This window comes from Chenopodium album, chromosome 22 (assembly GCF_948465745.1).
Source record: "Chenopodium album chromosome 22, dcCheAlbu1.1, whole genome shotgun sequence".
NCBI lineage: Eukaryota > Viridiplantae > Streptophyta > Magnoliopsida > Caryophyllales > Amaranthaceae > Chenopodium > Chenopodium album.
Window position 1 is genome coordinate 31,751,845 of NC_137855.1, and position 27,040 is coordinate 31,778,884.

The following is a 27,040-nucleotide window of genomic DNA, read 5'->3' on the forward strand; positions in this document are numbered from 1 at the left end:
AAATGGTAGTTGCAAATCCGTCGCTAAATTTGCGACTGTCCAAAAATTAGTCGCAAAAAAGGATTTGCGACGAGGTCTTTAGCAACGAACCAAAGTAGTCGCAAATCAGTCGCAAATCCATTTTTGCGACTACATTGGCTGTCGCTAATTACCCTTTTTCTTGTAGTGTTTATCAAGTAAATTAGAAATTTTAAAATTGCAAAAAATATTTTCTTTTTCTTTGAAAAGGTACTATAATTTTATTATCGAGCCTAATAACAAAAACATCAAATTTGATACTAAAAAAAAAATTATTGTGTAAAATTTAAAATGCATACTATAGAGCAAAAGTTTTCATAAAAATGTTCTTGTACTACATGGCGCTCTCTGCTACTTAATTTTATAGTTTTTCATGTCATCAACCTATGTTAGAAATTTATAAGAATTAATAATGTGGTTCATAAAAAATTTCAACCATGCAAATTCAATTTTTAATAATAGAGGTTATAAATAAATAAATAAATAGAAATATAATAAATGACAATATAATAATTCAAAATATAGATTATTAACAAACAAAAGATTGAGTCATAAATTTTATCCACCAATGTTAATTAGTTCCATAAAATTTCTCAAATACCACGAGTAGCTAAGTATTCAAATCAACTAGACAAAAAAGTATTCAAATCAACTAGACAACAAACATGATCATTGATAGGAAAAAAAAAATCAAGATATAATAATATAACTAACAAAATGAAAATAAGACTCATGATTAATTTACACATGCATAAAGTGGGTTTATGTATACCAAAAAGAATTTAAAAACTTTGTACAAGAAAATTGATAAAAATAAATTATAGTACTCAAATTGTTTAAAAATTCGCACGAGTAAAAAATAGACTACTCCGGAAAACCTTTTATGCATATAAAAAGATACTTCACTCATATTGTTAAAAAATCCTAGAGCCTACATATAAAAAGATAACAATTTAACAATAAATCCTAGAGCATAAAATATTCCAGCCACTTATAAGATATTGTTAAAAAAATCTTAGAGCATACATAACATCAATAAATTCCATGTCTTTTTCAGAGAAGTTATTATTGTATTATTTTAAAAATAACAATTGATGACATGTTTAAATGGACTAAGGGTCGGTTGACTTAAGTTTAATTTTAGTTCAGTTCAGCTCCAATCAGTTCAGTTTCTAATTTTCTTCTCTCACATTCAGTTCAGCTCCAATTAGTTGAGCTCAACTCAGCTAAGTAAATGTGAACATGTCCTAATTAACTAAATTTCTAATCAAAATAAGATATCTCCCATCTCAAATCACCAAACTTTGAAACAAAAATATACGTTTTGATTTTCTTTATTAAAATCAAATTGCACATCTTAAAAAATTGGTTGTGAAAATTTCTAAATCCTAGTCAAGTTCTAACCACCAAAAAAAAAAACACAAAAAAAAAAAAAATATTACTTGCTATTTCCGCAGCATGATGCTCTTCAACGTTGGCCGAAAATCCATTAATAACCCTTGTACATGAGTAAATTATCGAATCTTTTGCTTCCTCAACGCTACATTAAACCACAAAACCATAGTACGTGGTAATAGTAATAATACTCGTAATATGTAGTACTATTGAAAAAAAAATGACCTTTAAGTTTTGTTATATACGTACCTTCCTAAGGATGCAAGGAAATTATGATAATCCGTGACTCGATTAAAATCCTCAATGGTAGCATATGGACCATGCGAATGTGCTCGCATATACACTATGTACGACTATATATCTATAACCATTATAAAAGCCCCAACCACCCTTACTGCAGCAAATTTACTGTTCCTTATGAACAGGAGATTGACGATTCTGCCCTCCCTTGCCCTTAGCACCCTTCCTTGACCGACCAGATTGACAGGGGTGGTTCGGTCTTTTCGCTTTGCCATTTCAGATGTTCTCAGTGGGCTGACGCGTGGCCATTTCCCCATTTTTATCTCAACTGCTATTCGTCGCTCCCATTTTACCGGGTAACGCTCCTTTTTTTTTTGAAATTACCACTATGCCCTTTATGCAATATGGGTTATAAAAATGACCTTGTTCCCCATTTGGACACCATACATGAAACGGTACCCTTACTTCACGACACTGTTGTCCCGAGCTTCCCAAAATCGGTCCCCACGACCTTGCAACCAAATCGGTCCCCACGACCACCTAAAATTTCTATTTTCAAAAATCATTAAATTTTCCGACGGGTCTTGGGTCATGGACGGCGAGTGGAACATACGTACGCCGGAGAATGCGTCGGATCATTCTGTAAGTATTTTTTTTTTTTATTTTCGGTAAGTAGGACATCCGCCTAAAATTTCCGGATGTCCTAGGTACATCCGCCTAAAATTTCCGGATGTACCATGGAACATCCGGAAATTTCAAGCGGAAGATGGGATCCGCCTAAAAAATCCGGATGTTCCATGGTACATCCGGAAATTTCAGGCGGATGTACCTTGGCACATCCGGAAATTTCAGGCGGATGTACCTAGGCACATCCGGAAATTTTAGGCGGATGTACCTAGGGACATCCGGAAATTTTAGGCGGATGTCCCAAATTTTTTTTTTTTTTTTTTTTTTTTTTTTTTAAATTGTTAAGTACGTTTATCAACATATGTCTTGTGATTATTGTTGTGATTTAGTATTTGATAATTAATGTAATTTTGTTGTATTAATGTGGGTCGGGAAGGAAAAAACCGTATTTATATATTAAGGGTAAAATTGGAATTTCAAGAAAAAAAGGGAGCGTTACCCGGTAAAATGGGAGCGACAAATAACAACCCCCATTTTTATTGGCATTCTTTTCACTCATCCTCTCTCCTTTCATTCACTTTCTCTCTCCTCAATTGAATCCTTATTTGTTTGATCGTGATTGAGTTTTGTATCATTAGGGTTTCAATTAATTGTGAAATTCGGGTTTATTTCTTGGTTGTGAGGATAGATCATTGAGAATTTAGGGTTTGGTCTTGGGAATTTGGGTAAAATTTTGAGAGAATTTTGTTGAGTGAAGAAGGATGGGGAGTACAGAAGGATTGGTGAAGCTACTTGGAGTGACGAAGCCGATTTCTATGGCGGGACCTTCTGCTATTGAATTTCAGAAGACTCGGGAATTTGAGAAGGTTTGTTGATTTGATTCTTGAATTTTTAGTTTAATTTTAATTAGGGATTCTTGTTTATGGTAATTGGTTGTTGTTGATCGCTCGTTTTGGATTTTTGGTTGATTCTGTTTTGTATGAAAGTAATGACGAGGTGGCATTGAGTGAAGCGGTTTTGGCTCGCCTTAGAGGGGTATAAGAACTAAATTGGTGTGTGTTGAAGTTATGTTCTTATTTCTGACATGAATTTTAGCTGATTTTGTCGAATTTGGGAATTTTGTCGGTTGACTGCTGATTATAATTGTCAATTAGTTGACATAATTGTATGAATGCCCTAGACTAACTGAATTTGTAATATAAACGAGGTTATCAGTATTCTGTCTTTTTTCAAGCTTCATGGGACATTACCTATTATTGTTGGTAAAACTTGAATTTCCATGACACTTGTTAGAATGCCTAATATAGTGCAGTTAGGTATGGTATGCTTCATCTTTACTACTTCGTATGATTTTCAGCATTTTTATTCTTTTTTATTGATTGGTTTGATTTCTGAATTTTATCTTTGCTTATTTTATTTATTGCTTCTTTGTGGCATAGGCGATATTGTATTCATACTCCCTCCGTCCCCAAATGATAGTCCCTTATGACCTATTTTTAGTCCCAAATTGATAGTCTCATTTGTTTTTTTCAAGTACCATTAATATCAATTTTTTATCAAAATTTCCTCCAATTACAACAATATTTGTGCAAATTTAACTTTCCCATATAAATTTTGTTTTTCAATGTACTTTTATTACTTTCTCTCTCTACTATTTTACATACCCAATGTAAATTTATCTTTTCAATGTAATTTTACTACTTTTATTTAAGTTTCTTAATTCCCGTAATTTTTGCCCATAAGGGACTATCATTTGGGGACGGAGGGAGTATTAGATAATCATCAATAATGCTATTTTGTTTTGTACTAATCAATGTTTATGCTACTAATTCACATGTAAATTGGTTGCAATTTGAACCGTAATTGTGTCAGTATGATGTGTTGTATTGGCAAGTGGGTCACAAATTTCTGTCATCTCTAAACAACCCGGATTGAGATTGGCCTGTAAATTCAAGAGAATGATAGCTGTCATAATGTTAGAAGATAATTGCCTTACACAATCAAGACTTTATAAGCCATCACTTTTGATATTTCAAAACTAGATGCTTGATGAAGTTTTCATTTCAACTCGATCTAGATTCTTATTTTTGTTAGAATAAAATAGTTTTATTGAGTGATTGCTCAGCGTATTGTGAATTAATCTTTTAAATCTTTTCTATGTAGGCATAGTGATTCTAAAAATGCAATGAAGCTCGTTGGACGTTTTTCAGCTGGTAGTGTTGATATATCAGATGTCTATCCTTTACAACTCAGGCTCTCTGTTTTGCGAGAAGCAAACTTATTAGGTGTTAAAATTAGTAAAAAGGTGATTTCCTTGAACTTTTTCTTTTTTATATTTTTTTCTGTTCTTAATTTATATGGCAACTAAGTAATGATTAGGCTAGCTTGACATCTGTGTGTATCTAAATTTTTTATTATAAATTTTTTGATGCCATGTACTCCACTTGATTGTATGTCTCACAGCTCAATTAAATTACCATGCTTTAGTCTCGCTGCATTGCACTATCTATCCCAGTGTTACCTAATTGACAGGACAAAATGGAGTATAAATCACTACTTTTTATTAAATTAAGCCAATATGTACCTCATTCATGTGTTAATTTGCGTTTCTCAGTTCGTGCTTTGTGTGCGTGCGTGCGTGCGTGCGTGCGTGTGTATTTTTTTTTAAAAAAAAAAACTTCTGCTAACTCATCCTACCTGAAGATCATGCCTCAAATCCATCCCCTTAATGGTCAATACCTCTTGATTCTGTTCTCTATGGATTTAATGCTAAATTTCCATTTGTTCACTTGAATTCTTCCCCTTTTATCATAGTCAAAGCTTAAAATTCAGGTATTATATGTTCTTTTCTTAAGATTGTTTTGTTTAATTTATTACATTATGAGTTGTATATTGTAGAAGGTAGGATCTAATTCCAAGCTAGGGAGAGTTGTAAAATAGTTCTCAGAGGATCAGGCATTGGTAATTCTGGTTCCTTAATACAAAGTGACTGTGACAAGTAATCAGCTCATCTATTTTGATAATTTGTCAATATTAAAAGTGTTCTTTTCATAATATCTTTGTTTTATGCTTTGATTAGGACAATGCTTCTGAACTCTTTAGACGAGCTTGCCCCTATGTGAGTCATATATTTGCTATGTTGTAGAAGAACCTCCAGAGGATGCTGACAACAAACGCACCTTCGAGTAAAACCCTTTTTACATCTTAACTGCATTTTTTATATGCATTGGTTGATAGCTATTTTATGAGACAGTATGTAGTTTAATTTATTTTGTGAATTTGACTAAATGTTCCAATTTAGCTATTTCTCCTGTGATGCTTTAATCCCTTGAATTAATAGGTGAATAAATCATTTTATAGTCACTAACTTTGGAGGAGTAAAGAAAGTTATTGGTTTCCAAACTCATATATCCTTTTCAAATGTTAATCTTGTTTGTTTGAACTAGCTGTTACTGTAGCTAATTTAGTGTTGTTTCCTGTAACCTCAATTGAAGCTCCTTTGATTTTTCCTTTTCTTGCCTTTTGACTTTTAAAGTTGCCCGATCAACTTTCTTGGGCTTTTGAAATTATATTAGTGCTGAAAATGCAGCCCTAAATTGCAAGTGAAACTCAGTTCGTTTCATGGTAATTTATTTGATGTCTAATTGTCTACCATTGTTGAGAGGAAGTACTTTGAGGGTATGACCAACAGATTTTGGATGAATGTTGTGCAATGCTTTCTTTAAAAGTTTTAAAATGCTAATTTGGGTAACTGAGGTATAAGCTGATACTTGATAGTTATTTTAAGGGAAGCTCTTTGGTTATTCTTTGAGCCTCTTAACAATAGTTATTTTTGGATGAATGATGTGCAATGCCAACTCCCATTGCATGGTTTGATCCTTAAAAATTTTATATGATGTGTTATAATGGCCCTTCTGAAAACTCATGAAGCTTGTATTTTGCTGTTGCTTGGTATTGTAGGTACCCATTTGTGGCTTCAGCGGTTTTTACATGTGAAATTGTTGTTATATTTGAGGACATTAGTGGAAGAGGAGGAGGTATAGCTTTTGTTTGTTCATCATGGTCACAATATGGGTTGCTCTTTGATTTTTTATGGGTTTGTTTTGTTTTGATTTGGTGAAGTGAGGAGAAAGAAAGTTTCCAAGTGTTTATACTTTATAATGGTGACCTTACCACCTTCATCTGCTCCAGATAGTTCTGGATCTTGGCAGAAAGCAGAAATCTTTGGGTCTTTTGTGAAAGGGAGATCTTCTTTATTCACACAGCCGCTATTTCAACCGTCTAAGGTAAGACAGAGTAGCACCTCATTTACTTCAGAAAAATACCATGGGTTGAGAGCTCAAAGCTACTCAAACATATGGCTTTCTCAAATTATCAAATTGCTCTTTGAAACAATTTGTTTTCTCAACTTTATGGATTAAATCTCTATAAAAATAATAAAGTTCAATTTTTTCCCCAAAATTGACTGGTTGTTGGTATTGTCAATTTTGTGAAATAAAACTTTTTTTTTTTACTTTCGATGACTTCTTGTTGATAATCTTTATTAAGAGTATTATCTATTTTGCTTGTATTTCCCTACAAAGTTATGGGGTTCTTGTCAGGTGTTATCTTCATGAACCATGATTTAGATTGATATTGTTTGTAATCTTTCAATGTAAAGGAGTATGAGTTTTATTGATGAAAAGATAAAAAAAAAAAATTATCTACTGCTATAGCCTTTATTACATTAGTTTTGTGTCACTCTACACAAGCTGACCAGACAAAACCTTTCTCCTCTTTGGGACTTTAGACTTTGGATATCTAATTAATTTAGATTTAGATTAAATGTAAAGATAATGAAGAAAATTTTGCTTGTGTTTATGGAGGAATATGAAACAACAATACAAGAGAAGTCTCCCTGTTCAATTTGTAGAATCCAAAGGCAGAAGATTGCATCTCACTTGTCATACTTGGACAATGTGTATTACGGCTCAACTAGGGATTTGATAATTGGGTATATTATTTTGGAATATAACTTTTAGGAGCGGCCATTATCTTCAGTTTAAGTGTTTCTAATGAACTATGATTGAACAACATATAAGATTTGAGTTTCTATAAGTTTTATTCATGTAGTGTGTCATTGCTTGCATCAACTGTCTTAAGGTAAGACAATACTTCTTCATCTGCTTCTAATTACTATATAATTTGATTTGTTTTTTCCTAATATATTTTGACCGGAAAATTTGATGGCTGTTGTCTTAAGATACTATAAGTATCTAGCAAATACGTATTCTAACTCATTGCAAGGTCGGTTATCTCCTTCCTTATCTTGATAGAAGATATATCAGAAATCAAACCATAATATATGCAATATAACGTGTTCCGTACAATGATAAAGTTGATATATTAGCATGATATTATAATGCACTAGCATTTTCTCAAGAGCAAAATTGTTTTTCTCCTGCCTGCTAAAAAATTGTGGCATGAGGTAATTAATTCTACGATTTAGAGATTGTGAAATTTGACTTTGAGGTTTCTATACTATCTCATGCATAAAGTTATACCTTTTTTTTTTTTTGGTTTGGTTTTTTCACACTGCTTTCCTCAAATATGACATTTATTTATTCTGTATGGATTTTCTTCAGCAGATTCTTCGTTTCACCTTCAATTCCCTGTTCTGCTGTGGTGGATATATTTACATGTCACGGCACAAAAGTAGTTATTATCTCGTCTGGTGTGTTCTGTAAGCTAAACTTGAGTCTTCAGCCTCTCATATTATGAATAATTCTTGCAGCATGACTTGATGCATTGCTAGGGATGACCTATTCATCAACGCTGTTACAAACTGCAAGTTCTAAGCAGTAAGCACTCGTACTCCCAATTTTCTTTAATTGTAGACTCGTAGTTGGCAAGCTGTTACAAGTTTAGTTACATAACCTGATATGTGAGTAGCTGATATAGAATATAATATGACATTTATATAGGCTAAATCTTAAAATTATGCTATAATGAGGTCGATTATCCTACTCTTTTTTGCCCATTTGTTTTTCTTTATATAAACATAGTTGTCTATCTTTATTTTGTAAGCTATAGGGTTTTTCTTAAAGGCTTTTCTTTAACTAGAGCTGTCCATCTGTATTTTCGCCAGAGAGAAGCTGAAATCAATAAAGTGAATCAAGATGTAGGGGAGATTTTTTTTTTTGTGTTTTTTTTTTTAAGGAAAATGCAGGGGAGAGATTAGTGAAACTAAGAAATGATGTCAGTTCGAGCAGGTATACATTACATCATTTCTCTTTTATATTGTTAGTTCTTATTCTTACTTGAAGCAAAGTTGACTTAAAACCCTTCTGGACATTGTCACAAAGTAAGATAATTTATGTTTTAGTTTTGTTTTATTACGTACATCATTTTATACCATAAGAATTTGTGAATGTGAGTTGCTTTAGTAAATTGTTATTATTAAGTCATTGATCTCCGTTATAGAAATTAACATTATGCATATATTACATCACTTATTAGCTAATATTAAATTTACAAAATGGCATTGATTATCTATTTTGTAAAATCATGCCAGATATCCTTAATTATGAGTTGTATGCCACGTCGATGATGTGAGAATAGATACTTAATGGACTGATGAGACACCATTTAGATTAAAATTATTTGGTAATAAAACAATGATTCTCTACAATAAAATGAGGGGTTTCAAAACAAAGTCTATAATTAATGAAATTTTATAGTTCGGACTTAACAGAATCTTTGATCCTTTGACATTGACATATGCATTATTAAAAGATACAAAATGAGAATAGAAGCTTTATTATTTCTAAGAAAAGAAGATAGAAGCTTTAATTAAGAATAAGTGTATAATATATGATCCGATACAATATTATTAAATAATAAAAAGCATCATATTTATATATAAAAATTGTGGTAGAAAGTAGCAACGGTTTTTGATAAAAGCTAAGGTATGTTGTTTGTTAGTGATTAGATTAGTAGTTTCTTAACACCAATACAAGAAATCAATGTGGATTCTTATGTCCTTAAGATCCATCAAGAAGACAATAATATTTTTGATAGTTTCCTAATTCTAATTCTAATTCTAGGAGACATTTAGTTTAAACAAATACATCTATTTGGTACAACAAAAGTAAAGCTGAGGTGTACTTATCTTATGCCATTATTGTAAATATTTCATGTATACATAATCTAAATAAATTAAATTACTCTGAACAAATGATATTTTTTTAATTTTATCTATCTAATTATTTGAAATGGAAATGGGAGGGCTAGCCAAGTGAAGATTTTGAAATTGAAATAGTTAATCGAATAGGACACGGATCATTTAAACAAACAAACAAAAAAAAAATTATTATATTGGTAAATCCATTGATATCTAGATTTTTGAAAAGTTAGTAGATTATTGAAACTTGAAATTATATTGAAAAGTACTCTATATAAAGGGTAATACCCTGTATTAGTTTATTGATCAAAGAAGCATATTTGCATCACAAATACACATGTTGATGGGCTACATGGGTGGTTGCAAATGTTTAAATGCACCCCATCATACACTCCTGGAAAACACAGTTTCACAATAAAAGAATATTTAAGCTTATTACAACTCTTAAATAAATACTACGTATAGTTGTGCAAGAGAAACAGCTGCAAGCCTGCAAATAGAAGGGAGAGAAGATGATGGTGATATGCAATTGACTCAACTGATTAATTTTACAGAAAAATCATAACAATGGATTCTCCAATTGTAGTTACGAAAGATAACAAGCTATTTAAGGGAGTTGTTGCAGGCGGCGGAACCATGGTGCTCTCGTCATCTATGGTGTTTTACATGTAGTTTAAACCCTAATTATGGCCGATTAATTTGTAAAACCGTTAAATATTAAATGGTTTCTCATAGATAAATTCAAGTTGGTGTACTATTCTAAATGTAGTTCTTGCCCTGGTTCATATCGCAGTTGGGAACTATTTGTCATTGTTTTAATCAACTTTGATGGTCTTTTTTTTTAAGTTAAATGTTTTAAAAATTGTATCAATTGATTAGTGCATTTTGTAGTATTTGAATTTCTTTCAGAAGAACATTTCTGATGTTATTGCTTTGCTGATGTCATTTTACAATATTTTGTACTTTCTTTCTTTGCTGATATGATGGTAAAAAGAATTAGAAGCATCAAGTTTATTAAAATCAAACATGTCTTTTGTTTATTAAAATCAAACATATCTTTTGTTTATAGATATTAAAAGTTTACCTTTGATGTGGATGTATCATTCGACCTTACGTGTCTAGAACAGTATTGTAGAAATGTTAAAATTGGGTATTGAAGTGAATGTCTATGCATTTTTTTTTCCATTACAAAAATTGCTGGATTTTCATTTACCAAGCCTACAATTATTAAGTGCCAATTACCACCAAAAAAACTCGCGGTTAATTAATCACACTTAAAACGAGTCTTAACACATTAAAAATTAGTGATACCTTGGTACCACGTGCAACGCAAGTGTTCATCAATCATGAGAAAGTGAAGGATCCCATGATCCTGAACCGATCGTACCTGGGATCTCAAATCCCAAGTTTGTCTATGAAGAGCGGATCGAATTAGCATGATATTGGGAAATCTCATTGCTATTACTCCTGCTTAGAAGTAGCTTTAAAATTAAAATTTAAAATTATGGTAGAATCGTGTTAATTTCATGAATAGGTGTTTTTATTTTAATTTTATACGACCTTAGTAGCATATAGTTTAAGAGAGGGGGTGGAAGGGAAGCATACGGAGAGGGAATGGGGAAGAGAAGAAGGAAAAAGATAAAAAAAGATTAAGGGGGGAAAGTGAAAATGAGGATAGAAAAAGATAGGACATGGGAGAGAGAAATAGAGAGAGATGCGTCTAGAGAGAGGGGGAAGAAGAAAAAACGGTTAATGAAGAGAAAGAGGGCAAGGGAGATTGGGTGGTTGGGAGAGTGAGAATGAATAAGTCAAGAGAGAGAGAAATAGGGCAGGCCAAGAGATGGGATGTGACTTGGAAAAAAGTAAGGGAAGGGGAGAGGAGATGAAGAAGAGAGAGAAAGGAGGGGGTTGGGAGACAAAAAGAGAAAGATAGAGGTAAGGGTCTAATTTAAAGAAAGATATATATATATATATATATATATATATATATATATATATATATATAGGGAGAGAGGGGTCAAGATAGAGAAATAGAGTGAGATGGAGATAGATACGTCGAGGGAGAGGGAAGGGCCAAGAGGAAATGAGAGAAAAAAAAAAGCCAGAAAAAAGATGGAGATTGAGAGAAACTGGGATAAATAGAGGGGTTCGTGCGTGGGAGAGAGTGCAAAAAAGAGGCCTCGGGGGAGAGGGAGCATGAGCAACTTATAATTTTTAAAGCCTTTAAAAAGGATAGAACTCACAGGTCTGGGACAAGAAGGATCATGTAAAAAAGAAAGAAAGTGAGAGACAATTAAAGAGTTTAAGTCAAAAAGGAAAGAACGAGTAATAAGAGAACAAGTTCAAGTGTGCAATCTAAATTTAAATGTCATTATAAAAAAAAAGAGAAAGAGTAGAGAGACAAGGTTGAAGGATAAAGGGAAAAATTGAAAAAGAGGTTTCAAGGAAATAGAGGAAGAAGAGATGTGAAACACTTCAAGAGACCATTTTAGTGTATAATTGTGAAAGAGACTTAGAATGTTAGACGAGATGGGGGAGCAAATGGAGAAAAAATAAGATTGTGAAATGCAGGGAAAAAATGGTAAGAGACTTCAACGAAGAACAAAGAGATCGATGCAGAAGTCTTTACAGAACCAACTTATTAGTATGTAATCAAGGAGTTGTAAATAATACTTTAGTTTTAAATTTTGTAAAACCATAAAAGTCAATTGTTAAAATAGATAGATAGAGAGAGAGAGAGAGAGAGAGAGAGAGAGAGAGAGAGAGAGAGAGAGAGAGGGGAGTTAGGGAGGAAAGCAAGAGGAGGGGGAGAGAGCAAAAGACGAGGGAAGAAGAGAGGGAGAAAAAGAGGAAGATATAATAGGAGAATGAAATGGAGAGAAAAGGAGTAAGAGAAAGAGTTAGGTATAGAAAGAGGAGAATGGGATGGAGAGAGAGAGAGAGACCTAATGAGAGGAAATCAAGAAAAAAAAAATGGTTTGAAAGAGGAGTAATGAAAGATAGAGATGTCATGTCGAAAGAGAGAGAGGGCATGTCAGGAAAGGAGAGGGAGGGCATGCTGAGAAAGGAAAGGGATTGAGATAGAGGGGGGCAAGAGAGAATGTAAGAGAAAAAAAGGATGGGAAGGTGATGAGAGAGAAGAGAGAGGGGAAAGAGGCCGGTAAAAGATAGAGAAAGAAAAAAAAAAGGGATGGCTGGGAAGGTTGGAGAGTAAGATAGAAAGAAGGAAAGAAAGAGAAATAGGTCTAGGTGAGAGAGAAAGGGGTCGAAAGAGAAAGAAATAGGGCGATAAATAAAGAAAGTGGCCGAGAAAGAGATTGAATGATAAAGAGTGAGAGGGATAGAGAGAAGGACCAGGAGAGAATCGAACGAAAGCAAGAGAGGGACGTTGGAAGAAAATTAAAGATAGAGATAATATGAGAGAGAAAAATCAAAGGGACTGCAGGACAAAAAGGGGAAAAAGAAGCAAGTGCAACCTATAATTTTCATAGCTTTTTACAGGATGTAATAAGGAATAGAAGGAATAAAAAAGTGAGAGAAAGAATATGAGCCATTAAAGGAAGGATTATGTAAGGAGGGAGCAAGTACGACCTATAATTGTCAAATCCATTAGAAAAGATAAGAGGGAGACAAGACTTGGGGGGGGGGGGGGAGAGAGAGAGAGAGAGAGAGAGAGAGAGAGATGTTATAGGGCAATGGAAAAAGGAAGAGGTGAGAAGCAGTTTAAGAGACCATTCTTAGTATTTAATTGTGAAAGAGATTTAAAAGCTACAGTGGAAGGAATCAAGGAAATGGAGAGAAATTAGGAATGTGAAATGAAAATATAAAAATCAAGAGGGATTAGACTTCTAAGAAAGAGAAATAGATAGATGAAGGACTCTTTAGTGGACCATATATTTAGTATGGATTAGCTTTGAAAATTTTCTATATCATAAGTTAAGGAAGGTGGGAGAAAGCAAACTAAGGAGAGTTATAATGGTTATTTATAATATCTTTTACCCCTAAACCTTTTAAAGATATTTGCAATCTATTTCGTTTTCATTTTACGAAAAGTGAAGTTACAAAGTATCCAAATATATCTACACAATATCTTATCCTTAATGTTAACACTTAAGGCATGGTCACATTTACTGAACTGAGCTGAACTGATTGGAGCTGAGCTGAATGAACTGAACTAAATTGAATAGAGCTAAAATGAATATTTTATGAGAGAAGGAAATGAGGAGCTGAACTGAAATGATATGATTGGAGCTGAACTGAACTGAAATTAAGCTAAAGTGAACAGGCCTTTAGATAATTATAGCTAGAAAAATTTTACTTTTTTTAAACGTATTGTTTTTGTGTACCTTTTTTCTTTATAAACCATTGTTCTTTAACAAAAGCCAAAAAATACTAAACACCTTTTATAATCATCATAACTATTAAAATGTTAATAGTCTTGTAAAACTTAATTTAACAATAATAACAGAATTAACTTTATTATTGTCATTAATAATATAGTTATTATAATTAAAGCATAAGAAACTACAACTTAAATCTTTCCATCAATTTAGTAATAATAATCAATTTATGTAATTATAATAAATTAAATTTCACTAATAATTGGGAGACCACACACTACTACATTATTAATAATCAAAACACATGATATCATCTAATATATAATTATAACAAATTAGAAATTGCCAAATTTGGGGATCACGCACTAATTGTAGAAGAGACACAACCGCCATAGAGGAGATAAATGAGAGAAATTAGGAATGTGAAAATGAAGAAAGAAAAACAAGGAGGGGATTTAAGGAAGGAGAAAGAGATCAAAATCACTTTAATTAAAAATATACTATTTTTTAAGATTATAATCAAAGAAAGGAAAGGAAAGGGGTCGATCGAGAGAGAGAAAAGGGGAAAGGAAGAGACAGAATGGCCATGAAAGAAAGAAAGCGAGAGAGGCAGGTCGTAAGAAAGATGAAGATATAGTGAAGCCGAAAAAGAGAGGGATCGAGGGGAAGGGGAAGAGAAAGAGAGGGGCCAACGGAAAAAGGATTAAGTTTAACCTATATTTTTCAAAGATTTTTAGAGGATGGAACATTGATAGGAAATAATATATAGGAAAGCAGAAACAAAAAAAGTGTGAGAGTTTGAGCCAATAAAAGAAGGATTAAGTGAAAGGAGAGCAAGCGCGGCCTATAATTTAAAATCCATTTTAAAATTAGAAGAAGTAGGGGGAAAATCCATAATAAAGGGGAGATAAAGGGAAAGAGAGAGACTGGGAGATGTTTTAGGGTAATAAAGAAAGGAAAAGATGAGAGACACTTTAAAAGCCCATTCTTAGTGTTTAATTAAAGTAGAGACTTAGAGGCTATGGAAGAGATAAATGAAGAAGAATTAAGAATGTGAAGTGAAGAAATAAAAATTGCAAGGGGCTTCTGGAAAAGAGAAAGGATAGATGAAAAACTCTATAAATCGAGGATCATCTTTAGTATGTAATCAAGGATTAGGTAAATGACCCGGTTTGAAAACATTTTAAATATTGTAAAACCATATAAGTGTAAAAATGTAAAAGAAGATGGAAAGAGGAGAACTATGAAGAGGATGGGGATATGGATTAACTATGTCAATTTTATTGTATCATTAGATAACGAAGGAGAGAGGGAACAAATTAGGGAAAGTGATAATGATTATCTACAAGATCCTTTGCCTCTATACCTTTTTATAAATATTTGCAATTTATTTCATTTACCTTTTCCGAAAAGTTAAGTTACAAAGTATCCAAAGAAATCTACTTTTATTGTTAATTAAAACCTATATTATCATAGCCAGAAATGTTTCCTTCTTTAAGGGATTTTTTCTTCAACCTTTTTTAATAAACCATTTTTCTTTAACAATATCCCATAAATAATAAACAATACTTTTACCCTTATTATTAATTATTAAATCATTATAACTATTATAACTATTTAAATGCTAATAGCCTTTTATAACTCTTTCAAAACAATTTAACAGTAATAGCAACAACTTTATTATTTTCATAATTAATATAGTTAATATAATTAATGTATAAGAAACTACAACTTAATCCTTTCAATCAATTTAGTAATACATAGCACAATATACATTAATCAACACACTCATATATTACATTAATTTCTTAGCAAAACAATTCATTCCATCAAATTTCATCATTGATCAACGCTAACAACTATACCTAATTTCGTTACCAATAAAACGTTAGAAATAATCTACGCATATAGCATTGACTAATTACACAATAATCACCAAGTATAGATCACCAAATTGGGGGACCGCAACATTCTCAGCAATACTCACATCATGTGCCTTCTACGTGCCATCCAATGTAATAGTAAACAAAGCCATCTTGCTTCCCACTCTAGCCTCTATGCCTACATTATTATTTACTATAGCTAAAGTGATCATTGGCCAAATTAAATTTAAGGTTGGCCACATATAATAATATGCTAGCCAATCAGAGCATAAGAAAATCGACAAACAAAACGCAGCCAATTACATTAACACATAAACTACGACTACTTATACACTAATCACCGAGACGAAATCACATTGGGGGACCGCGCGCGTAGAGCGCGGGCCAACAACTAGTGAATAATAAAAATCGCAATTGATTTCAATTTTAAGTTGGATTTCATATCTTTAATTATAAATTTTTGTTGGCAAAGACAAGCGAGTTTTACCTATTTAACTACAAAAGAAGGCACATTGAATATGAAAAAAAGAAGAAAAATTAAGGCAATCTTCATGATTTAATTTTGTAGCACCTTAAACGCTTGAACAAGATCGATGGAACAAAAATGTTAAACTGATGTATCACCTTGGTTTTTATATGTCATTAATCTTAAGGTATCTAATAAGCTGAAAATCAAAATTATATCTATAGGGAATATTTCAAGCATTATGATCCCAAACTTGAACCCCACCGTGATCATACACTTAAGTATGGTGGCGTTACAAAGGGAAGAAAAAGAGAGCAAAAGAGTCGCCAACAAGTTTTAGGAACTTGTAAACCCAAAAGACAATCCAAAAGGACCATCAACTCCATAAGGTCTTGAACCAAACAGGGTTCGGGGATGAGGGTACGAATCCAATCTACAAAAGAAAGGACCCGCCCTATAAAATAGGCCTCTACTTTGTTCTGCTCGTATTCATGTGCGCTTTTCGAATAACATGCAAACATTATATTAAACCTAAACCTGTTTATCTATGTTGGTTGAATATTAATGCACAAATAAAACTATTATTGGCGATCACTTGAATTAAAATCATATTAGCCTAAACCAAATTATTAATTATCTTATTAAGCGTGATTTCAAGTACAAACTCCCTTTAACAAGCATGAAAGGTGTGACCAAGCAATAACAATAAAAATATATCAAGCAACATAATAATAATCATAATCATGATAAGGCATAATAAAGCTTAATAATAACAAGATCCTAACATGATACTAGGAATATTAAACAATAATAAACATGCTTTCTACATTGTGAAAGAAATAGAGAGTAAGCTAATCTACTTACTTTGAAGCCTCGTACCTCTTTCTAATAACAAAATACACAAGTTAGTAAACTTCAATGAAAATAATAAAGAATTAAAGGGATTAAATTGAAATCAAATTAAATAAGATTTTGACTAGATTTGAACCAAACCCTCAGAAAATATCAAACCTTGCACGTCTAGGGCGAAGACAACTTCGAACTTGGCTAAGTGATTCTAAGTCTTGTGAATGCGGAATATTGTTTGTAAAAAGGTTGGCTCAGAAAGAGAGAGAGAGTAAGAATTAAGTAATTCTTGATGAGAGTTGATTATTGTTGATGAATAAAAACGGAGATTTGAGACCTTATTTATAAGGAAATAATCCGGAAAAGTATAGAATTTGATAAGGAATAAAACTACACGTTGTCGCCAGGAATTCACTCTGTCGCGATGCGACAGGGTTTGTCGCGAGGCGACAGCCTTGTCGTTTGGCGATAGCCTGACTTAGACGCGTTTTTCCACGCGGAATCCGATCTTTAATCAACTTGATCTACGGAATCCGTACAGAAGATAAAAACGTGTTTTTCAAAGATAATAATAATAATAATAATAATAATAATATTAAAACAATAATAATAATATTTTATTCCAAATAAAAGTCCACTTTAAAATAAATAATTATTAAATCTAATAATATTAGAATTAAAAGGAACCTTCTAAAAATTTCTAGAAAGTTATAATTAATCCTAATAATTTTAGGAATAATAATCATTGGGACCTCCTCTAGATCATTGGGCCGTATGTAAATAATTAACCGGGCCCAGTTTAGTATTTTGGCCATAACTTCCTCAATATTCATCGGAATTGGGCTTATAATATATCGTTGGAAAGGTCTCTTCGAACCCCATCCAACTACACTATTATTGGTCCTTAATTATGGACCAAACTAAACTGGTTTGGTTATTTTTAAATAAATAGAGTTATTTTCGAAAACAGAGAGAAGAGAATTTTAAATAAAACTAAACCACAACACTTGACTTTTCCACACTTTCACCTCATTCGATTATGGTTCGACGTGAAAGGCATTCATCACTGGGTTTGGTTTTGGGGAGACACAAATGGGTGTCTACAGAAGCCCCCACTTTGACTGAGTTTGGAGAAACCTAGGTTTCGAAAACATAAGTCAAAGTAGCGATAGGGACGGAGAATGATTCAGAACATTCTGCGATTCCAAATCATTCTTGTAACGCCGATACCTGCAAACTAATCATTAGTTAAAATAGATAAAAGAGTTAAGAAACGCGTATCTTGCACCGTCGAGCACACGCCTCTGGAGGTAACCATCTTTGTTGCTGTATTTCATTTTGATGACCTTCTACAAGCTAGAGAACGCCATCTTCATCTTCAATATTTCTTGGTGACAATCCTCTACAGTATCTCGGAACATCGCCGAAAATAACTGTACGTTGTTATCTCCAGGGTTGTGGCAGTACGTCGCCACGGCAGTGCGTCGCCGCTATAGACAATCTCTTCTTTATCTCGAGGGACTATCGAAGGTGACCATATCTCTCCATCTTCAGAATTTGTGACAACTCTCCACATCCTAGGGAACGCTGTCTATCATTGCTGCTACATCTTGAGCTTTTCCTTGAATCATGGTGACAACCTTCCCAATCATAGCGAATGTCGTCGAAGACCGCCTCATCACGAACCGCTCTTCTGAAATCTAGGTGACAACTTCCACAATCTTAGCGAATGTCGTCGAAGACCGCCTCATCACGAACCGCTCTTCTCAAATATAGGTGACAACTTCCACAATCTTAGTGAATGTCATCAAAGACCGCCTCATCACAAACCGCTCTTCTGAAATCTAGGTGAAAACTTCCATAATCTTAGCGAAGTTCGTCGAAGATCGCCCATCTCGTGCTATCTTCTCAAATCTTGATGACAACTTCCACAATCTTAGCGAAGGTCGTCGAAGATCGCCCATCTCGTGCTATCTTCTCAAATCTTGATGACAACTTCCACAATCTTAGCGAAGGTCGTCGAAGATCGCCCATCTCGTGCTATCTTCTCCAAATCAAGTGATAACTTCCTCAATCTTAGCAAAAGCTATCAAAGACCGCTTCATCTTGAATCGTTCTTCTCAAATCTAATAATAACCTCCACAATCATAATGAAAGCTATTGAAGGTCGCTTCATCTCAAACCGCCCTTCTCAAATCCAAGCAATAGACTCTTTTTAATCTTAAAGCCCCCTGTTGAAGGCTTCGTCTTCTTGAACCTTCAAATCATCTTCCATCCTAAGGAAATCATTGTGAACCGTTACTTCGGTGCTTGCGATGAGCCAATGCTTAGGAGCTTTAAGCTAAGTGAGACGATCTTTTGTCAGGTCGATCACTCATTGTGATTGTAATCGAGCCGATTACTAAATCATGTCAAATTGCTTAGAGGGGCTAACTGGCGTACCAAGGAACCCGAAATTTCTGTAAAAGGTCCGCATAATCCAATATGGGGCCACACATTCTGCCGCTGCACTGGCGCATGCCAGAACCTTTTGTCGCTGCGATATCGTTCTGTCGCCAGGCGACAAACTTGTCGTTTGGCGACAGATTCCTTTTCCATTTCTACTGCTGTTGCTGCTGTTCATTGCCTGGTTTCGCTCCGAACTTTCAATTTGGTCGTTTCCTTACAACCAAATCTGCTCAAATCTTTTGCAAATTAAGGCTCTTCACCTATGATTTACTGATCCATATAATTTTTGCTCGAACTCCTCTCATCTTGGAAGAATCTCATATATCTATATTCGCGTTCTAAAAAATCCGGAAATATTGTTGCTCGCTGGAATGTACCTGCGTCTATATTTCAGACTATAGGATTTTGCTAATCTTTTATTATCTTAGGGTTGACCTAAGGCTTAGTGTTGCTTGACTCATTGATTTGACATGACTCAACTCAAAGCGTTTGACACATGTGTTAGCTAGACTCCACTTGATGTGATATGACACGACATGACTCAATGTACATGACTCGTGTATATGACTCACATGACTCAAAAAACAAAAAATTTTTGTCATCTTTGTGGAGGGTACCGACTTTCTCCCGAAAAAGAAAGACGCGAAAAAGAATCGAAGTGAGTGATGGTGCATGTTGAATGAGCTTAGGCAAATATATGCGTTCGATACTGTCTCTCAAGGTGCAAGGAGTAATTTATCCTAAACTATCTTAATTGACTCGATTTTGAAAGTTTTTAGGTAACTTAGGCACGGAGGCTAAGCACTTCGTACTTCCTGATACAGTAATGATTATGAGTGATGAGTGATGTGTGATTTGACAAAGCATGCTTCAACGTTATGTTAAGATTTCATGACAAAAGGTTCCTAATTGGAAGTCTATTTGGTCATGTATCCGTGATGTGTGTGAAAGTGACACTAAGGTTAGGCTGCAAAGGCTAACGGTGTGGAAAAGTATTATTTGATAAGAGTCAAATAATGATGACTCTTAGGCTAGGTAGGCTAATGATGTAAGGATCAAGCCCCCAAGTCTAGCTCTAAGTGAATAGGGATGAGCATTGGAGATCCCTTGACATGATCACGATGTGAGTGTGTGAATGTGAAAATGAATGCATTTTTATTATGGCCGCACCTCAATATGAGGTTGCCTACGTATCCGTTAGGAATCAGACCAAACGTAGCTCTAGCCGAACCTCGCACAAGTGTATGTATACCTCAAAAAGGTCTTTTTAAGGGTGGTAACGTGGTTAGGCTAAAGGTTGAAGAAGAAGGGGATAAAGGCTCAAGACCCTAGATAAGCCCCCAAGGTGTGCAACCTTGCTTTTGAATCTTTTTTATTTTTATGCTTGAGGTTTTCTCACTTTTGAGCTCTCTTTCTTTTTTTTATTTTTTTTTGCTCTATCTTTTTTTTTTGCTTTTGCATTTTTTCATATTCGCATTTTTTTATAAGTGTGGGCAATCTCGATCATGCGGTCTATCACTCACTTGGCATTCATGTTTCTCAGGCACGGTACCGAGCACTCGATAAGAGACGCAATCTGAGACGTGTTCTTATCAAAGATATTTTTATATCAAAGACATTGGAACACTTGCCCTTTTGTACACTTTTATTATTTTTATATTTTTCACTTTATTCTTTTGAGATTACTCAAGCTTTTCATGTTTGTAAATTGCATAAGTTACACACCATCCCATCCCAAGGTGAGGTAGATGTGGGTTGAAGAAAGAAAGGTCTATCGTTAGACGAAGCTCAAAGTGTTTTATCAAAAAAGGATTGTATATTTGAAGTGTAAAAGGTAAAAGTGATAAGATATGGCTACAAGAGGTGCCTCAAATCATTGGTATACCTTGTGCTTAGTTCGACCTTTTTTTTTTTGAATAATGCAATGCAATGATCATATGTGAGGGAAGAAACGCTCATTTTATTAAATGGGAATAATAAAAAAAAAAAACCTATGTAATAAATCTAAGGTAGACAAAGGGTGCCTATGCTAGACTTATGGGGGAAAGGTTTGAAAAAAGAAGAAGAAAGCACGAAATCTTGGTGAGAAGCTTGCCTTGTTTTTTGTCTCATCATTACTTTTTTCTTGTCAAACACATGACTCAAACTCGATTCAACATGCATAGATGGGAAGAGATCATGAAAGAATGAAGGGAATGATATGTGTGGAGAAAGTATGTGGAGAGTGGGAAGATGATGTAGATGAAGAAATATGGAAGAAATAGGAATAGAATGGACCCCCAACTCAAATAACGGAAAGACGACTCATGCATGAACCTAAGACATGGCTATGATGACATATACAGAGTGTGTGCTAAGACTAGTGAGTTTAGGTGACATGATAAGACTTGTGTCATGACCATGTGGCTAGACAATGTGACTAGACTCAAGCAAGGACTAAGTTAAGACTTCACGTATATGCATTAAACTGGACAGGCTGTAGTATTTTAGTCATAACTTTTGATCTGTGACTCTAATTGGGATGAAACCAACGCCAAATTAAAGATAAAACTCGGGGCTACAGATCCATATGTTATAAGACTCGTGTTTCTTCCTAGAACTCCGGCTATGACCAAAATAAGTTGACGCATGTGCAGTATACGGGAATAAAAATCCGGGTTGACTAAAAGGAATTATGACTCGATTTTAGGCTTATTTTATTAGTTCAAATTAATTAATTAATTAATTAAAAAAAGTCCTTTAGTCATTGGTTAGTTTATTAAGACTTATTTACAAACACAAGTCAAACAAACGGTTAACACATATATAGTATGCACAAACAAGGATGCACAAGTAGTTCATATAGTCACAAAATGATGCAATGAGTTTGCAACCTAACCATGGCTCTAGTTCTCTAAAGTTCAAGGATATGGGTTAAGTCAAAAAGGGTCCATGGTTATGAGTCCGGATGCATCGCGCACAAGCCTAACCGTGAAGGGTTGGCGCGGATGGATGGGACCCCGCGAGTTCGTGATGAAATCGAACTCGACTCCATGGTTTGGTGGATTCACAAACTTGCATGTACCCGTTGTTGCACATATAGTGGATTCAATTGGCAGATGAAGCGTGAACCCCCAGAGGGTTATGTCCATATGTAGAACACATATGGGTTCAGAAAAGTGAGAAAAGAACTCAATCAATAAGTAGAATCGAGCCAACAGTACTAGAAATGGTCAAACAAGAAGGCAGATCCCTGGCTCGGTATTGGAAGAACTTGGCGCCAGACTATAGGGACTGTCGCCGCAAAAGAACCCCTGTCGCCAAGCGACAAAACTGTCGCCAGGTGACAGAAGCTCTTTACAGACGACAAGCCCTATTTTCTAGACGCTAGTTCCTACATGCCTTGGCAGGTACCTGTGTTCTTAGGATTTTCCAGATTTCGTAGCGTTATTTCGATTCTAGTCGTGAAAGAAATTTCTCAAATTTCCTACGTGTAAAAATCCTATGTTTTGACTCATTGATCTCCCCCAATGAGGACCTTTTAATGCATATGACAATAATGTTAATCAAATTACGCACATGAAATACTTAGAATTTTTCGAGTCTCATCCGCTCATTCTAAATAATTGCCAAAATAAATTTTCAGGAATATAAATAGAAATCCTCCCCAGTGGAGTCGCCAAAAACTGTGGGGAATATTTCAAGCATTATGATCCCAAACTTGAACCCCACCGTGATCATACACTTAAGTATGGTGGCGTTCCAAAGGGAAGAAAAAGAGAGCAAAAGAGTCGCCAACAAGTTTTAGGAACTTGTAAACCCAAAAGACAATCCAAAAGGACCATCAACTCCATAAGGTCTTGAACCAAACAGGGTTCGGGAATGAGGGTACGAATCCAATCTACAAAAGAAAGGACCCGCCCTATAAAATAGGCCTCTACTTTGTTCTGCTCGTATTCATGTGCGCTTTTCGAATAACATGCAAACATTATATTAAACCTAAACCTGTTTATCTATGTTGGTTGAATATTAATGCACAAATAAAACTATTATTGGCAATCACTTGAATAAAAATCATATTAGCCTAAACCAAATTATTAATTATCTTATTAAGCGTGATTTCAAGTACAAATTCCCTTTAACAAGCATGAAAGGTGTGACCAAGCAATAACAATAAAAAAATATATCAAGCAACATAATAATAATCATAATCACGATAAGGCATTGTAGGCGTCGTTCAAAGCGCGCCTACGTTAAAGCATGTTGTGAATATGCTTGGCACTCATAGGAAGTGGGAATTGACATTACGATTAGGGACAACGATTAGGGACAAAGCAAAGTAGGGAGCCGCCAACAAGTTTTTAAGGAACTTGTAAACCGTTCACGGATCATAAAAGGCAACCACGAAAAGGGACAACGAAAGGCAACAACGATTGACCCGTGAAGGTTACACCTCATTCATAATCCATGAGATTACTAACTCCATATGGTTTGGAACCACGAAAGGAGGATCGGAGATGATGGTACGAAGTGAGTCATGGAGTCACATTCACCCGTATTGGCCTCTACTCGATTCTTATTATGAAAAGTATTCCCGTGATCTCAAAGGCATACAAACAAAATATTCAATTCGCTCCAAACTATTATTATGCTAAATTGGTTAAATATTAATGCAACATATGATTCTAAAATATTTGTGACCACTTAGATTAAATAACAAGATTAAAGGAACCTAAACCGGTTGTCCAAATTATCTTATTAAGCGTGATTTTCAATTACATATTCCCTTTAACATGCAATATGGTGATCAATAAATATAGAACAATAAACATTAATATTGGAAGCAATTCAACAATAATAGCGTTAGTCAAATCAAATAATAATAATAATAATCATGATATTAGCAATATAAAATAATATAAGTAATTAAATTAATTAATTACTCACATTTCGCGCGTTCCTTAAAATTGCTACATCATGAATAAATTGTTAGTAACTTCAATAAAAATATAAATCAAATTGAAATTAAATTAAATAAAAAGTAGAGTTGATTTGGTCCAAACCCTCAGTTAATTCTACCTTTCACGCCTTGGTTTAAGTATAGAACTTCGGGTATTGTATGGACTCCTTAGAGTGCTTAAGGGATATAAAATGAGAGAATAGGGTGGCTAGAATTTAGGCTAGAGCAAGAGAGAGAGGAGAGAATATTTTTGGTGTAGGGAGAGAGGATGATTTTTGGTGTAGAAGAGAGGAAGAGAGAATGATTTGATGATCAAGCTTGTTGATGATTGAAAAAGGGGAGATATGACCTCTATTTATAGGGAAAAAAGAGGGGTCGAATCAAGAAAAGATAAAAATTCGAATCGGATAAAACTCTTCCGATAGACAGCAGTTTTTGCGGTTTTTGTTTTTATCATATCTTTTGATCCAGAAATCGGAATAATATGAATAAGATATCATTAAAAAGCTCTTGAAGTCTACTTTCTAACCCAATTAGAATCAGGTTAAAATATTTTGTAGAATAAAAGATATGGCCGAAATAGTGGGACGGTGTCAGTTTTGGATAGAGTTTCGTATTTCTTTTATATCTTTTTCGTTATAGCTCGGAATTAATATTATAATATATCATTGGAAAGATAATTTCATGAGCTATCCAACCATGTAAGAATCAGATAAAAACAGTGAGGAACGAAAATAATATCTGTCAATCTTTTAACGTCTTTCAATTCGAATTAAATTACTAAAGGAGTTTTATTCTATTTCAAACTCTTTAATCTTATCTTTTTTAATAAAGGATAATTAAGATCTTTTAGAAGCTTATAGAAGCTTCCAATTAATTCTAATTGGATTAGGAGTGGGATTAAATCCTTTGGACCCTCCACATGATCATTGGGTCGTAGGTAAGGTGGGCTTAGGTTCGATTTAGACTCAGTTTAGTATTTTGGCCATAACTTATTCGTTATAACTTGGATTTGGGCTTATAATACATCGTTGGAAAGCTCTTTTAAATCCCCATCCAAATATTTAATCATTAGACCTAGATTATGGACCAAAATAAACTGGTCTAAACGTTTTTATAAAAAGGACACGAAATGAATTATTTTGGGTTTAAAGGCACGAAATGAGGAAAATAATTAAGTTATGATTTGGGAAAATGGGTTATGAATTGGGTTGGTTTATGAAATGTATTGAATGGAACATGGATTTAAGCACTCCAAAGATTAAATACTCAACCCGACCAATAATGGCGGTGAAAGGTTGTTCATCATCGGGTTTGGTTTTGGGGAGACATTTTTAGGTGTCTACAGGCATAATAAAGCTTAATAATAACAAGATCCTAGGCATGATACTAACAAGATTAATAACAAATCCTAGCATGTCACTAAGCAATAAACATCAAAGCTTTAAACCTAACATGGTACTAACATGCTATTAGAAAGAGTAAAAGCACCCTAAACATGATACTAGAAAGCATAAAATAACATCCTAACATGATACTAGGAATATTAAACAATAATAAACATGCTTTCTACATTGTGAAAGAAATAGAGAGTAAGCTAATCTACTTACTTTGAAGCCTCGTACCTCTTTCTAATAACAAAATACACAAGTTAGTAAACTTCAATGAAAATAATAAAGAATTAAAGGGATTAAAATTGAAATCAAATTTGACTAGATTTGGACCAAACCCCCAGAAAATATCAAACCTTGCACGTCTAGGGCGAAGACAACTTCAAACTTGGCTAAGTGATTCTTAAGTCTTGTGAATGCGGAATATTGTTTGTAAAAAGGTTGGCTTAGAAAGAGAGAGAGAGTAAGAATTAAGTAATTCTTGATGAGAGTTGATTATTGTTGATGAATAAAAACGGAGATTTGAGACCTTATTTATAAGGAAATAATCCGGAAAAGTATAGAATTTGATAAGGAATAAAACTACACGCTGTCACCAGGAATTCACTCTGTCGCGAGGCGACAGCCTTGTCATTTGGCGACAGCCTGACTTAGACGTGTTTTTCCACGCGGAATCCGATCTTTAATCAACTTGATCTACGGAATCCGTACAGAAGATAAAAACGTGTTTTTCAAAGATAATAATAATAATAATAATGATATTAAAACAATAATAATAATATTTTATTCCAAATAAAAGTCCACTTTAAAATAAATAATTATTAAATCTAATAATATTAGAATTAAAAGGAACCTTCTAGAAATTTCTAGAAAGTTATAATTAATCCTAATAATTTTAGGAATAATAATCATTGGGACCTCCTCTAGATCATTGGGCCAGTTTACATATATTATGGAATAATCAAGTACATACTCAGTGTGCTATCAAAAAAAAAAAGTACATACTTAGTGTTTGTAATTAGTGAATACTAGACCCTACATACGTTTACATTATATACAAGATCAGTTTAAAACAAACACAAATCTAATCATTCAGCTGGTTGCAACTTACTAGCAAAGAAATTGCAAGAAATGTTACCTACGTACGTTTGATTTTTGAACAACTTACTTCCAAAAAGATGAGTATCCAAACTCCCCCTATCCATGAATTCGTATACAAGAAGCAATTCGTTGTTTTCCAAGTAGCTTCCAAGTAATTTGGTAACGTTAGGATGCAAAAAGAGAG

At 33.9% G+C, this 27,040-nt stretch overlaps 1 long non-coding RNA gene across 9 annotated transcripts; it reads left to right on the plus strand.

The window, feature by feature from the left end:
* The first annotated feature begins 2,840 nt into the window (after positions 1–2,840).
* LOC145604884 (uncharacterized) lies at positions 2,841–10,314 on the plus strand. 9 transcript variants are annotated; one of them, XR_014104974.1, is made up of 7 exons: positions 2,841–3,146; positions 3,267–3,315; positions 4,444–4,585; positions 5,360–5,465; positions 6,241–6,566; positions 7,908–8,120; positions 8,408–10,314. It is a non-coding gene; the product is annotated as an uncharacterized LOC145604884 (long non-coding RNA). The 9 variants fall into 9 exon arrangements; XR_014104971.1 differs by lacking the exon at positions 3,267–3,315 and having other exon boundaries at positions 8,408–8,531; positions 9,997–10,314; XR_014104968.1 differs by lacking the exon at positions 3,267–3,315 and having other exon boundaries at positions 6,241–6,317; positions 6,403–6,566.
* The last annotated feature ends 16,726 nt before the right edge of the window (positions 10,315–27,040 follow it).